Below are 14,679 nucleotides of genomic sequence, written 5' to 3' on the forward strand. Positions count from 1 at the left end.
AGATGGTAAAATAGGGTCTCCCAGGGCAAGGCACATCTTGGAAAAAACAAAATCACTGTGTTCTACAATACAGACCATCTTGGGCTCAGACCTGGCCCGATTTCTACACTACTATCAATTAAAACCAGAGCATCAGAATTCTGGCATTGTCTGTGGGCATGTTGAAAAAAACAACTATATATAGTCTAGCAAGATGGGTTAAGGCACCTACTGCTGAACCTAACCACCTGAAGAAGCAAAGAAGAAAAGAAGCAAATTCTACAGTTTGTCCTTTGACTTTAATGTGTACTTAGTGCATTCTTACACACACACACACACACACACACACACACACACACACACACACACACTAAATTTATAAAAACATACAAAACTGTATTTCCAGTCTGAGCCCACCCTGTCTTCCCACATAAGACATAGGGAAGTAGCAATACTGCCCCGAGCCATTTTCCAGAAACTACAGATGACAAAGGCAGGTAAAAACTGGTGCTGAAGATCCTGTGGAGTCAATGACTTTTCCCATAAAACCCTATGCACCCATTTTGCAGAGGAATAAACCCATACCAACAGTGTTGTTGATTTTTGCTGAAATATGCAACATGCTTACCTCAGAGCCAATGAGTATTTTGAGCAAATGCTCTTTTAACTGAATTGTACGGCTATGTTTCTGTTTCGCCAGAAAATTATTGCTTCTCAGTCTTTTGGCAAAGATCAAGTGTATTTCACCAGAAAACTTACAAAATCACTAAGGTTTAGGCAGATTCACACCTTCACACATTAACTAGACATTAGGATACACACTGGAGTGGAATTAAAGAAACAGAATGTCTTATCAAATTAACTTTTAGTGAAAAAATCCAAGTGCCTTTAAAGTTGAGAAATGATGAATGTTTTCAATAGGATTTAAGGAAGATACAGCATAACAAAGATGATTAAAGTTACCATGCAAAAATGCTAAATAACACTGTCAAGATGATTTAATTTTGAATCCTCAGGGTGTTCTAGAGAGGCTAAAGGAGGAAGAAAGTCCCACTCTGAATATGGCCATCACCATCACATGCTCAAGGGTCCTGTGCTGAACACAAGGTGGGGAAAGAGAAACCAAGCTGAGCGCCAGTATAGGTCACATAGTCTCTGCTTCCTGATTGGGATACAATGTAACCAGTCACTTCTCACGCCTGCTGCTATAACTCCGAGCTGTGATGGACCCAGTCCTCAAACTGAGCCAAAACAAGCACTCCTCACTGTGTAGATTGCTCTTGCTGAGTATTTTGTCACAGCAAGAAGGAAAGGCCATGATGGAGAAAGGGGTAATTATTTGATGATTTCAATCTTTCTGAAGATTGTAATCGTTCATTTTAATAGCAAACTTGGCAGGATCTGGAATCTCTCAGAAAGGGAGGACGCCTTAATGAGGGATTATCTAGATTAGGCTTCCCTGTGGGACTGTCTATGAGGGACTGTTTAAAATTAAGTTAACTGAAATGGGAAGGGCCATCGTGAAGGTGGGAGGTACCATCTCACATACTGGGATCACACACTGAATGACAAGGCGGGAGGCGGCTGAGTGTAAGTGTGCAGTGCTCTCTGCTTTGTGACCATCTGTTGTGGATGCTTGACACCGTGACCTCCCCACAGTGACAACTGGAACATGGAAATGTGAGCCAGAATAAATCCTTTCTCCCCTAAGTTGCTTTTGTCAGAGCATTTTATCTCAACTCAAAACCCCCAAAAGAAACTAAAAGATAAAGTTTTTAATTGGTTATTGTTTATTTATTTATTTATTTATTTATTTATTTATTTATTTATATATTTTATTTGTATGTGTGTATCGTGTGCTGGTGTGCATGGGTGTGTGCTCACAGTGCCACAGCACACCTGTAGAAGTCCAAGGACAAGTTATTCGCCTTCTATCACGAGTGTCATGGGGGTCAAACCCAGGTGATCAAACTCTGTGACAACTGCCTTTTTACCATCTAAACCGTCTTGATAGCCTGAGACCAAGTTTCTATGACTTAAATTCTTAGCTCAGACACAAATTAGTATGTAGTTGAACCTTACCTCTTGGGTCTCAACATGTTCTTCCATAAAATACTATGGATTAGATTAGACACTGTTTGTGGGTGATTTTGCCATTCTGTAAAGCTCTATGATTGCCCATTGTCACTGGCTGAATCTTATCATGAGCCCTCAAAATTTACATGCTGAAATCTTAACTTTAAGTATCATAGAATGTGACTGGGTATGGAAATTGAGTGTTTGCAGTGGTAAGTACTCCACAATGATGCATGGTGGACCATAATCCAGTGTCGCTGCTGTCCTTAGAAGAAGAGATTTGTATCCATACAACCAGAAAGATCAGAAAGCCAGGAAGGAGGCAGCCATCTACCACTGGGAAGAGAACTCTCGAGAGAATCCACCCTGCTACACCTTGATCCGTCAGTACTGTGAGAAAATGATTTTTTTGTTGTATAAGCTTGTTGCTTATAATATAATATTGGCACCCACACTATTGCAGGCTAATTTCTAGTATCACAGTTTCCCATCACTAGGGTCTGCACACTCCCCAACCCGCCACCGTTCTCTTGGTAGCTCTGCTCTCATTCCCAGCCATCTGCTCCTGTGGTTAGCGGTCACAATCCCCTTAACTTGGTAAAATCAAAACTCTAGAGGTTTGTCATTGATCAGTCGGATTTATATTAGTAAATTCTCAACATACAAAATGCCCACACAATGAACTCAAAACTCAATTCATATAAACACAAGCTATATACCTAGATGGGGCAAACACACCCTACTTATTATTTAATCACCTAAGAACTCCCCAATACATATGGCCTGCAGGACTGTGGTTCTGGCTCCTCTTCTTCTCTTATAGGTTCCATCTTGTCTCTTCCTCTCCGTCTGTCTCCCCCTCCATCTCCCTGTCTTCTCTCTCTCTCTCTCTCTCTCTCTCTCTCTCTCTCTCTCTCTCTCTCTCTCTCTCTCTCTCTCTCTCTGTCTCTAAAATTCTCAGCCCACCTTCATTTTCCATTCACAGGCTCTAGCCTTACCTTTCACCTGCCCTCACCTGTATACATAGACAGCAATCTACTTAAGCTCTCCATAGAAAAGAAATGGCCACCATCACATCACAGTGACTGTGAGAACTGTTTATCAGGCACTATTCTGTTTAACCTTCTTAACATCTTCGTGAAGTTGGTGCCATTACCAGCACCACACTGGATACTTAAGAAAGGAAATGCATATTCTAGAATTCAAAATGCCACTGCTCTTCTCTTGTACTGGTTGGTGTTGTGTGTCAGCTTGACACAGCTGGAGTTATCACAGAGAACAGAGCCTCCCTTGAGGAAATGCCTCCATGAAATCCAGCTGTAAGGTATTTTCTCAATTAGTGATCAAGGGTGGGAGGGCCCCTTGTGAGTGGTGCCATCCCTGGGCTGGTGGTCCTGGGTTCTATAAGAAAGCAGGCGGAGCAAGCCAGGGGAAGCAATCCCATAAGCAGCACCCCTCCGTGTCTCTGTATTAGCCTCTACCTGCAAGTTCCTACCCTGTGTGAGTTCCTGTCTTTCTTTGGCGATGAACAGCAATGTGGAAGTGTGAGCTGAATAAACCCTTTCCTCCCCAACTTGCTTCTTGGTCATGATGGTTTGTTCAGGAATAGAAAACCCTGACTAAGACACCTCTGTTCTACATATTGCTTCTAAAATCCTAAAATATGAAAATGATAGGTCTTTACATAGCAATTGGACAATATCTGTAACATACCCTTTAATCTCCACCGTTGCTTTATTGATAATTATAATATGAAAACAGAGTTTATGTGAGGCCAGTCATATGTTTTCCAAATATCTGTCCTGAAACATTTAATCAATATATGCATGTGTTTATCATGAACACATCTGTACTAGAGAATGGGTGTGTATGATGGTATATGCCTATAATCCCAGCACTTAAGAGGTGCAGTCCAGCAAGGCCCAGTGTGGGCTAAAGCAGATTCCATCTTTTAAAAATAAGAACAACAATAACAAGATCTACTCAAAAATATTAATTCTTTACAGAGATGTTGTTGTAAAACATAAAATTGTATAACCTGGTATAAGACATAAAAGTAAAGAAATTTTCAAGGACATACTAAAATGCATATTGCCGGGAGTTGTAGAGGAGGCTCAGTAGCAAAGAGCACTTACTGCTCTTTCAGAAAACCCAGGATCCATGCCCAGAACCCACAACCATTTCTTGCCTCCACAGCCACTTCATACATGCACACATACATGTATGCAGGCAAAGTAGTCATTAACAAATAAAAGTTGAAATGCAAGTATTAGTAAGGTCTTGTACAATTTTTCCATTTCATATAAGTAGTTACATACTTGAATGACATTGTTGTATAATTTAAACAAGTCTATATTAAGTACAATGTATGTACAATCAAATTTATCTTACCAATAAAATAAGTTATATTAAAATGTTTTACTTTTGTATTTTATATATAGAATTATATGTAAAAATATTTTCTTCTCTTTAACAAGTTTATTTTGACAATCTAATATATAAATTTCAACAATGAACAATGTAGCTATTTCAGCTTGTAACTGAATTTGTGCTGAGCCACAGTATATCTAATATTAAAGGTGATTTTGCTACCAATATTCTAAAATACATCCAAAAGTCTAATGTACGATTGGATGCAAATTTTACATATTTGAGTCAGAGTAAGTGAGACACAGAAAAAAACAACAAGCTGAAAGACAAATTTTAGTTTAACATGAAAAATTAGGAGATAATGAGGGTGTTTATTACTTAATGCTAACAGGGTGGCTTACTTAAAGGGAGACTCTTCAAAAGATAGTTTGAAAGGCTGGACTTTTGCCCAGTGGGAAAAATATTTGCCCAGAATTCTTAATGCCATGAGTCTGATGCTTATTAGTGAAGTGACTGGTAAATAAATCAACATTTGATTGTAGTCTTAAATGAGCAGTTCTTAAGAATTAAGGTTTGGCTAGATGCTCTTAGAAGAATGCATCTCCAAGTTCACACAGACATATTTTTAGCTGCGAATGAAAGCAGCATGGCTCATCTTTAATTTCTGCATTAAAGCTAGCATACTTAAAAGGAATGCACAGAAAATGTCAGCTGTGAAACGTACCCTTTATTTTCCAAATTGCCAATCTCACTGCACTTGAACAAAAATACACGCCAGGCTTATTTTTCACAATACTTCAAAGTCATTTGTAATTACTATTTCACAAAAAGGCTTCTGTTTGGAAGATCTGGAAACTACTAATCCATTTGTGGCTGACAAAGTAATAGTTGCTAAATCACTTAAGAAAAACCGTAAGAAGTATCAACAAATTTAGGGTAAAATTTAATTACAATAATGCAGTTTTTTTAAAAAAAAAATAAATTCAAGGAATAAGCTATTACCCCTAACCAGGCAGTTATTATTTAGCTAGCAAACTCATGAGAATGAATGAATAATATCCATGTTCTATTATATGTTTAAGACTTATTTATTTTTATTCCATGAGTGGGTATTTTTCCTACATGTATGTTTGTGTACTACAAGCATAAAGTGTCTGTGGAGGCCAAAAGAAGGTCCCCATGGAACTGGAGTTACAGTGGACCACCATGTGAGTGCTGGGAATCAAACCAGGATCCCCTGGAAGAGCAGTCAGTGCTCGTAACTGCTGAACCATCTCTCTCCAGCACATTCATTATGATATACATTGCCTAAAAGAGGTGTAACTTTTAATACACATTAGTAATGTAGAATTACTTTGGGATGACTCATAAAATGCAAATTGATCTCATTTCTATTTTTACTTCTATTTTACACAGGTATGTGTAAAATATCGTTCTTTTCAAGTTTATTGTGACAAAATATGTAAAACTCTATAGTAGATAATCCAAATATTTCCCTCTATAGCTGAATTTGTGCTGAGCTACAGCATACAGAATATTAAAGGTTATTTCATGACCAATATTTTATAAATACTCCAAAGCTCTAATATAATTCAATGTAAGTTTTGAACATTTGAGTTAGGCTAAGACACTGAAGAAATTAACCAGTTAGAAAACAATTTTTAATGTGAAAACGGAAAACTATAAAGCAATCTTCATGCTATAAAAGAAATTCATCTTAAAAAGATCATATTAAATCTTCATGTAATCATGGAAAAGCTAAGAGTGAATAAGTTAAGGATGTAATTTGGGGATATTGTTCACATCGATTCTGTGTGCTTTACTTGTACAAAGAACATCAGTAAGCCCACCTTCTTAGTTGTCTTAGTAAGCTACAGAATTAGCAGTGGTTTTGTCTCACCTATGCACCAAAGCAAGAATTAGACACAGATCTAGATAGCAATGTCATGTGCTACTATGATGTGTCCTAATGGGTAAGAGGACATGTTGTATTCTGTAGCTGCCTGCAGCTACTACGAACTGGGATGCTGTAACAGAAGCTGAGGGATGGATGGATGGGGAAGGGGTGAAAAGAATGAGGCCAGGACGATAGTTTACTGATGGAGGCCCCAACTTTAATGGCGGTCAGACAATTTAGCAGTTTGGGCAAGCCCCTCCCCCAGACCGCTTTAATGGTGGTCCTTGGCTCTACTGCTCAGGCAGTCCTAGGCTGGGAGAAGTTTGCCTTGACCAATGTCAAGTACACTCTTAGCACTCCACCCTAGGATAAAAATTCCTGCTGTAACCTACTTCCCTATTATGCCCTAATGTCAGATTCCTGCCTGAAGCCAGGAATTGTCCTTGGCCAATGTCAAATTCCTACCATGTGGCATGACACCCCAAGATGGCTCTGTACAAGAAGACATCATTGCAAGTTGAATGTATATGACTTTCTGGTTTCTAGAACATACTGCATATTGCATGAGGCTGACTTCCATTCATTTCTTTACCTGCAGGATGCCATGGCTGATCAAACATCAGGATCATATGAATTGGCTATTGTTGCTTATAGCTTTTCACTGCCCCACCATAGCTCCAGGATTGGGCAACACTGCCAGCACACACCCTATTTCCTAGATAAACAACACGGACACACAGGTATTTAATTTCAACTTGCTTTCTTGGCACAATTGCTGAGTGCTTCTATCTCCCACCTGGAAAATGTGCCCTTATCATTACTCTGAGCCCTGATCGTCCCACCTGCTCTAACTTTAGTTGATCAGTTAAATCTAGCCCCTGCTAAACATCTCTGACCACCCATCTATAGGAACGGCCACACCCCACCACTCCACCTGGTTCTCCTCTCTCCAAAGCATGTCAAACTACCTTCTCTCCTTCCTTGCCTCCCTTCTCCTCCAGGGACCCAGAAGTACCTTCATCCTTGACTTTCTTTACTGACAGATCAAGAACCAATTGTGAATAGGACCTTAACATCAGAATCTCCCCTACAGGCTGTTGGAAAAGCATCAAAAGTGGCCCTGTGTGTCTGTGATGCTCATTACATCATTTCCTGTCTGTCCTTTATTCCTTGGTCCTTGAGTACACAATGCCAAATGGGATAAACCAAAGGAACTAATGATTTACTTCCTTTAAATGAGTAAAATTCAATGATTTAAATAAAATACTTATTTAAAAGTAAACCTCTGAAGTATCTACAAATTATTTCCTAATCTCATAGTCTTCAATAAGAGCTATTGGCCTAAGAACCTAGGGTATACAGAACACATTCATGTAGCCTTTCAGTTTATTCTCCAATCTTAGGAGAAGGGTAGCATTATTGATTGTTACTAGATTGAAGAATGTATTATCATCTTCACCCACGAGCAAACGAAATGTAGTGGCAAAATCCATGTAGCAGGAAGGATGTGAATATTCATAAAACTTAGGACTGGAAGAGGAGTCCATCTACTTGACTTTCTCCATTTCACAGCCAAGAAAAGAGAGCTAAAGAAAAGAGGAGATAAAGTGATGAGTTCAAGCTCATGTCCAGGGAGGCCTCCTCCATACTACAACTTATTAACACTGCTTAACGTGGATGTGCTGCATATAAAAATGACAAGGGTAGGAGATATTTCAGGTTTCACCCCAAATATATTAGTTTATTGTAATTGGGGTGGGAGTTAGGAATCTTCAGTTTAAAAACACCTCCACTGGCTTGCAGCCTGTGATCTCAGTATAGAATAAAACTTGCTGTTGAGCTCTGGGGGGAAAGGCACTCTCCTCTCCTTTGATGAAGAAAATGGTTGTAATGTCCCAAGAAATACCAATAGGAACAAAGGAAAGAGTGGGTAAGACCCTGGCAAGGCTTTAAAGAAGAACAACATGCCCATCTGTTATATGATAAGTTTCCACAGAACCCACGGGAGCCAGTTCATGTGACCCTGCTCCTGACCCAGAGGTTAAGGAAAGGTGATAGGCCAAGTTCAAAGCATTGCCTTTCAAGGAAGCTCCAAAAATACATGGACTTTTGTCATGAGTTTTTGGAGTGACCCATGTCTGTGGCTGCAGAATGAAACATTCCTCTCCAGAAAGCCTCCTATTTGTTATGCCCTGATCCTAAAACTTGTAGCAGAAACAGAACGATGTACAAAGAATGGGCTTCAAAGCAATTCCTTTTTTTCTTTTGCAAAGTCAAAAAGAAATGCTTCTTTAGAATTACTGTAGTTCAGAAGCCCCTGGGTGGCATGTGTGCTCTGAGAGTCATCTGGAAGGAACATTCTTAACGATAATGTTCTATTTAGATATTTTAGTTTTTACAGTTTTTTCTTTCTGCATCAAGATCTCTGCAGTAGTAGTAGGTTTACTGGGAGTGGTGGGAGGCACAAGCTGTGGGCCAAGAAAACCCCTTCACCTACCACATTTGTGTCTGTGAATACATTCATGGGTTTACCTTTCTGGGCTGAATTTCTCCATGTGTGAGATAGCTATGCCTCCACTGATATGTAGATATTAGGACAGAAAGCACAGTGACGTCACTGACCCCAAGAATCTCAAAATCGAATCTATAACTCTTACCATGCACAGCCAAACCATCAGCAACATCTGCAGCTCTCACTGCATTTCTGAATCTCTGTTCCTCGTGTGCACGTGACTGCTACCTGACCACAGATCCACATTTTTCATCCTGGCATTTACAGCAGCATTCTAACTGGCTGCTCTGGTCGGTGTTTTGGAGTTGGTTTTTCTCTGCCCAAACTTGTGTTAAAATTTGACTTGCAGTGGAACCGTGTGTAGAGGTGATGGGAACTTTTACTAACTGGGAATAGTCCAGGATTGAGGCATGCAAACAAACTACATCCAACCAGACCCTCGCCATGACTCTGAGAGAGCACTGTTATTTTCCTCGGGAATTAACTCCGTGGTTACTTCTCAAACCATGGCAAATCCTGAGGATTTAGTGGGATATTTTTTGAGGTCCTAAGTGGTGCTGAATATAAGAAACATCCGCTTTTTTTGGTTGATCCAAAAATGGAACCAGAGGCTAAAGACAAGCCCCCTTCTTCTGCTCAGTGAAAAAGTGGGCTTACACTGTGGCCTGTGTGCTCATGCGTATGCAGTTGCCTGTTTCTTGGGTGAATGAAGAGGTGCACATGAACGTAGAAAAGTTGTCCTTGGACTAGATAGCACATGATCTGTCTTAGGGTGACAAATACTGTCTCTGGTACCTGTGATGCCAGCAGCACTAGGGAATGAGAGCTTTAATATCAGTGTTCGAGCACTTAGCTCCTAAGAAGAAACACCTTAGTAAGAGCCTTTTAAAACTAGAAGATAAAGTCCAAGTACATGTAATAGCTAATTATGTTTTATGCATTAGCTCTGTTTTTTGTTGTGGTGGTTTATTTTTAATTAGTTAATTAATTAATTTACAATCCAGCCATTGCCCCCCTGCCTGCCTCCTGTCTCAAAGTTCCTCACTCCATTCCTCCTCTCCCCCATTCCTGAGAGGGTGCTCCCCCATCACCAGGTCTCCCAAAGCGCTAAAACCTTGTTTTGCTGCTAGTGTTCTCTTCAAATAATCTAAGGCTACAAGATCACTGCCTATAGAATATCAGAAGCAAGAAGTTCCCTCCTTAATACAGGAGATGAGAAATGGGGGGAGATGGGTAGCTCTTGTAACTGTCCCTTCATTCCTTCAACAAAATTGCACCAAGTTCTATGAGTCACAGTTCTTCTACCCAAGACTCTCCGTAGACCAGGAGGAGAGGTATTCACACAGTCACAGAGAGGTGGGGGGAGGGAGGGACAGAAGGAGAGAGAGAGAGAGAGAGAGAGAGAGAGAGAGAGAGAGAGAGAGAGAGATCCTAGCCTCTGGAAAGACCATGTGTCTCCTGGTTGTGTTTCTTGATTCATCTAAGAATCAGGTGTTTCTTTATATTTAGCGCCATGTATGGCCTTGAGATATGCCACAAAATCCTTATATTTCAGTCATTTGAGAAGAAGGAATCTCAACTGTAAACACTTTCCTACCAAGCCTGGGGGACATATTATTATTATTATTATTATTATTATTATCAATGACTGGTGTGGGATGGTCCAGCTCGCTATAGAAGGTGTCACCTCTGGGCAGTTGCAAGTTATATAAGGAAGCATGCTGAACAAGTCAGGAGGAGCAAGCTAATGGCTTCTGCTTCAGCTCCTGTCTCTGGGTTCTCACCCTGCTTGAGTTCCTGCCCTGACTTCCCGTGGGTATGGACTATTACCTGAAGTAATCCCTCTTGAAGTTGCTATTGGTCACAGTGTTTTATTACGGAGACAGAAACCATCTTACTTGATGCCTACTAAAGACTCATGAGCTGCCAGCCTGGTGCACAGTGTAACAGGATTAAGAGAAGTGGATCTTGAGCAAGGGGTATCTAGTGGAAGGGAATTGTGTAACTAGACACATCTGCATAAAAGGATTAATTAGTGTAATTCTTTAGGAGTTAGTCTTCAGAGAATGGTTTGTTATAAAGTAAGGCTGCCCAGTCCCTTTGGTCCTTTCTGCGTGTGGTTAGCTTCCTTTCAAGTCTTCTGCCATGTTGTAACAGTCAGGGATTCATCTTTGGGATGCTAACGCCTTGCTGTTTATAATAACATTGGAGCTACCAGAATGGTAATTAGATAAAGTGCTTTGGTTTATAACCTTACAAGCTCCAGCTGTTTTCTTATTAGCAAGATAAAACAGGCTGAGCTAGAATTGGATCTGAGTGTTTGTTGAGTTAGGCCAGAGACTGTGGCTGTTTCTTTTTTCTTTTCTTTTCTTGCAATTTTTTATTCGATATATTTTTATTACATTTCAAATGATTTCCCCTTTTCAGCCCCCCAACTCCCCGAAAGTCACATAAGCCCCCTTCCCTCCCCCTGTTCTCCCATCCACCCCTCCCCACTTCCCTGTTCTGGTTTTGTCCTATATTGCTACACTGAGTCTTTCCAGAACCAGGGGCCACTGATGTGTGGATTATGTGTTGGGTATTCCAAGTTTCTAGGCTAATATCCACTTATTAGTGAGTGCATACGATGACTGATCTTTTGAGACTGGGTTACCTCACTTAGTATGATGTTCTCCAACTCCACCCATTTGCCTAAGAATTTCATGAATTCATTGTTTCTAATGGCTGAATAGTATTTCATTTTGTATATATACCACATTTTTTGCATCCATTCTTCCGTTGAGGGATACCTGGTTCTTTCCAGCTTCTGGCTATTATAAATAGGGCTGCTATGAACATAGTGGAGCACATATCCTTATTACATGCTGGGGAATCTTTTGGGTATATGCCCAGGAGTGGTGTAGCAGGATCCTCTGGAAGTGATGTGCCCAGTTTTCTGAGGAACCGTCAGACTGATTTCCAGAGTGGTTGTACCAGTTTGCAACCCCACCAGCAGTGGAGGAGTGTTCCTCTTTCTCCACATCCTCGCCAACACCTGCTGTCTCCTGAACTTTTAATCTTAGCCATTCTGACTGGTGTAAGGTGAAATCTCAGGGTTGTTTTGCTTTGCATTTCCCTAATGACTAATGAAGTTGAGCATTTTTTACGATGCTTCCCCACCATCAGAAGTTCTTCAGGTGAAAATTCTTTGTTTAGCTCTGTACCCCATCCTATGGGAGTCTGCCTTCAGAGTCTTTCTTTGAAGGAGTTTATCCCCTGACTCCAGACTTATTGGCATTTAGCCTTGCTTTGGTGAACCATCCCAAAGGTTTGCTTGCTCTGAGAGCCAGATAGTGCAGCTCTGGGAATCATCAATTGCCCAGAACAAGGGCAACCCTCAACATGCAGTAAGAGAGATGGAGCTACGTTTTACATGGACCAGGAGAATATAAAGGTAGTGCCTTGGGGGCAGGCTTTTGTCTTCACAATATAGAGACCTGCCTGAATTGGGAAGAGGCAGTGACAGGAAAGGAGGGGAACCTTGCCACAGTGTAAGTCCTGAATCCTCTAGGTAAGTGAATTCCATAGCATGGCTCCCATGGTGGCAGGATGAATTGGGAGAACTGTGTTACTGGAACTTTTAGTGTTCTTCTCATTCACCAATGCATAAATGGTAGGAGTGCTGAAGCCAGCAAGACTAACCAGGGGCTCAGAAGGTGACCTGGGGAGTGTTAGAGACAAAAGAGAAACTAGCAGACATCTTGAATTCTTTAGGAAAATTCAGTACTAGCTTACTAAATGCTGTATGTAAGTCAGTTCTCTCTCTGCCTACCCTTTAATCTCAGGACCACTTGATACAGAGTGTTGACATGACTTGTAACACACAGAGTAAACAAAAATGCTCTGTAATTAGCAGATCTAGCTTCTAGCTAAGACAATCCTTGGTAAGAAGGCAAAGACTTGAAAGAAGATGTTACCAGTCATTTAGGCACTGCAGTAGAAGTGCACCACTCAGATACAGGAGGAAGATCCACATCTGGCTGTCTCTTGGCCAGATACTAAGAAAAGTGAAGGGTACAGTCCGACAGGGGATCCAGCTCAGAGTCCCCACTGGGGTCAGGGGTAGAGACATGTCTGGGATTGTTGTTGGGGAGTTTGGTGTCGACCCAAGAGTGGAACTACCTATAGAGGCTACCTGGGCACTTTTCTGAGAGGCTTCAATATGTGGAGCAAAGGCCTGAGCATCTGTGAAGGACATGTGCACACAGGTCCCTGGATCTTCTGCATGGATTGGTTTTGGCCATGTAATCTATATGCGATTGTCTCTTTTGCTTTGCTAAAGTATACAATCCCATTGGATTTGGTTAAGATGATGACTATATGAAAGGACTGTCGGCAGCAAGATGAAAGGGCTTAAAAGGGGGAGTATAGGGGGTTAGGTGAGTGTGGCTAGGCGGCGTGGGGGAAGGTGTCCAGGCGGGCCCTTGCCTGGGCACCTCTGTCCCTGAGGGACCACACACACACAGACATGGTATAGAATAGAGTTTATTCAGAGTAGGGGATGGGAGTTAGTGGTAGAGAGAGGGAGAGAGAGAGAGAGAGAGAGAGAGAGAGAGAGAGAGAGAGAGAGAGAAGAGAGAGAGAGAGAGAATAGAGAGAGTGGAGGCCGGCCATGACCACGTGGAGGGGGGAAGAGCCCCGGGGCAGAGAGGTGAGAGAGTGTGGGAGAGCTGAGAGCAAAGACGGAGAGGAGGAGCAAGTAGACCCTCTTATAGTGGGCCAGATCTCTGGGGTAGGGCATACCTGGCTATTGCCAGGTAGGTATGGGGTGGAACTTAGACAAAACCCCAACACTATGCAGAAAGAGGCTGGGGTGAGACTGGGAGTCTGTGAGACACTTCCCACTATCCGATCTGAAGGCTAGCTGCCTTTCAGCTATCTGAAGCAAGCCAACAACCAACTGGGAACTTGCTTTGGGGTTGCCCAAAAGGCCAAAAGTAGGACAAAGAGTCTGATTCTAACCCTCCCAACTCTTTCCCCTCACATCAATGCCTTAATTAAGCATAGTGGAATTATCATGTACAAACCTTTAACAGGGGCTTGAGTATGCTCTAATCTGCAAGCCTTAGGACCTGAAGCCATTTTGATACATTGTATGTGGAATGGCTCCTCTATTCCTCTACCACCTTTAGTATATCCATATCCTTCTTGACCTTGAAGGACATTAGTCTCTTAGAAGAGAGATAACTGAACTCTTAACCATTAGACTCATGGGAATTCCTTCCCAACTAATGAGCACAGAATTCTCTGTTATCATTTACATTAGTTTTTGCTTCTTGAAATATAATGTCCTTTTCTTTCTGATTGGTTGAATACAGCTATCACCTGCTCCTTTATCCCCATGCTTCCTCTGTACAGAGTTAGGCTTTATTTCAACATCAAATATTCTCACTAATGATCTGTATACTACAGGCCTATCAAAGGCCACTCCTAACCTTTGAGTCCTGCTGTCCAATGACTTCTTCAGTGGAATAATGACATCAATCTCTACTTCAGTGGTCTGTTTTTATTAACTAATGGCTGGTCTGTGCTTATTGAAAAGCCATGATCAGTGTGTCCTTAGAAACTGAGACTCCCCCCCCTCTCTTCCACAAAGCTTTAAAGATGTCTTTGGCCTTCAGCAGAGTTCCTTTTATGGTCAGAGTTGTACTTCCTTTTGCATTCCTGAGCCATGGGAACCAAAAAGTGCGAAGTACACTTCATCACTATCACTTAGAATATCACAGCAGGGACAAGTCTTTCTTCCATTACTTAACTGAGAATAACATTGTGAGAATGAAGATTTCTCCCTGAAGAATTCACACTG

Source organism: Apodemus sylvaticus, chromosome 13 (genome assembly GCF_947179515.1).
Source record: "Apodemus sylvaticus chromosome 13, mApoSyl1.1, whole genome shotgun sequence".
Lineage (NCBI taxonomy): Eukaryota > Metazoa > Chordata > Mammalia > Rodentia > Muridae > Apodemus > Apodemus sylvaticus.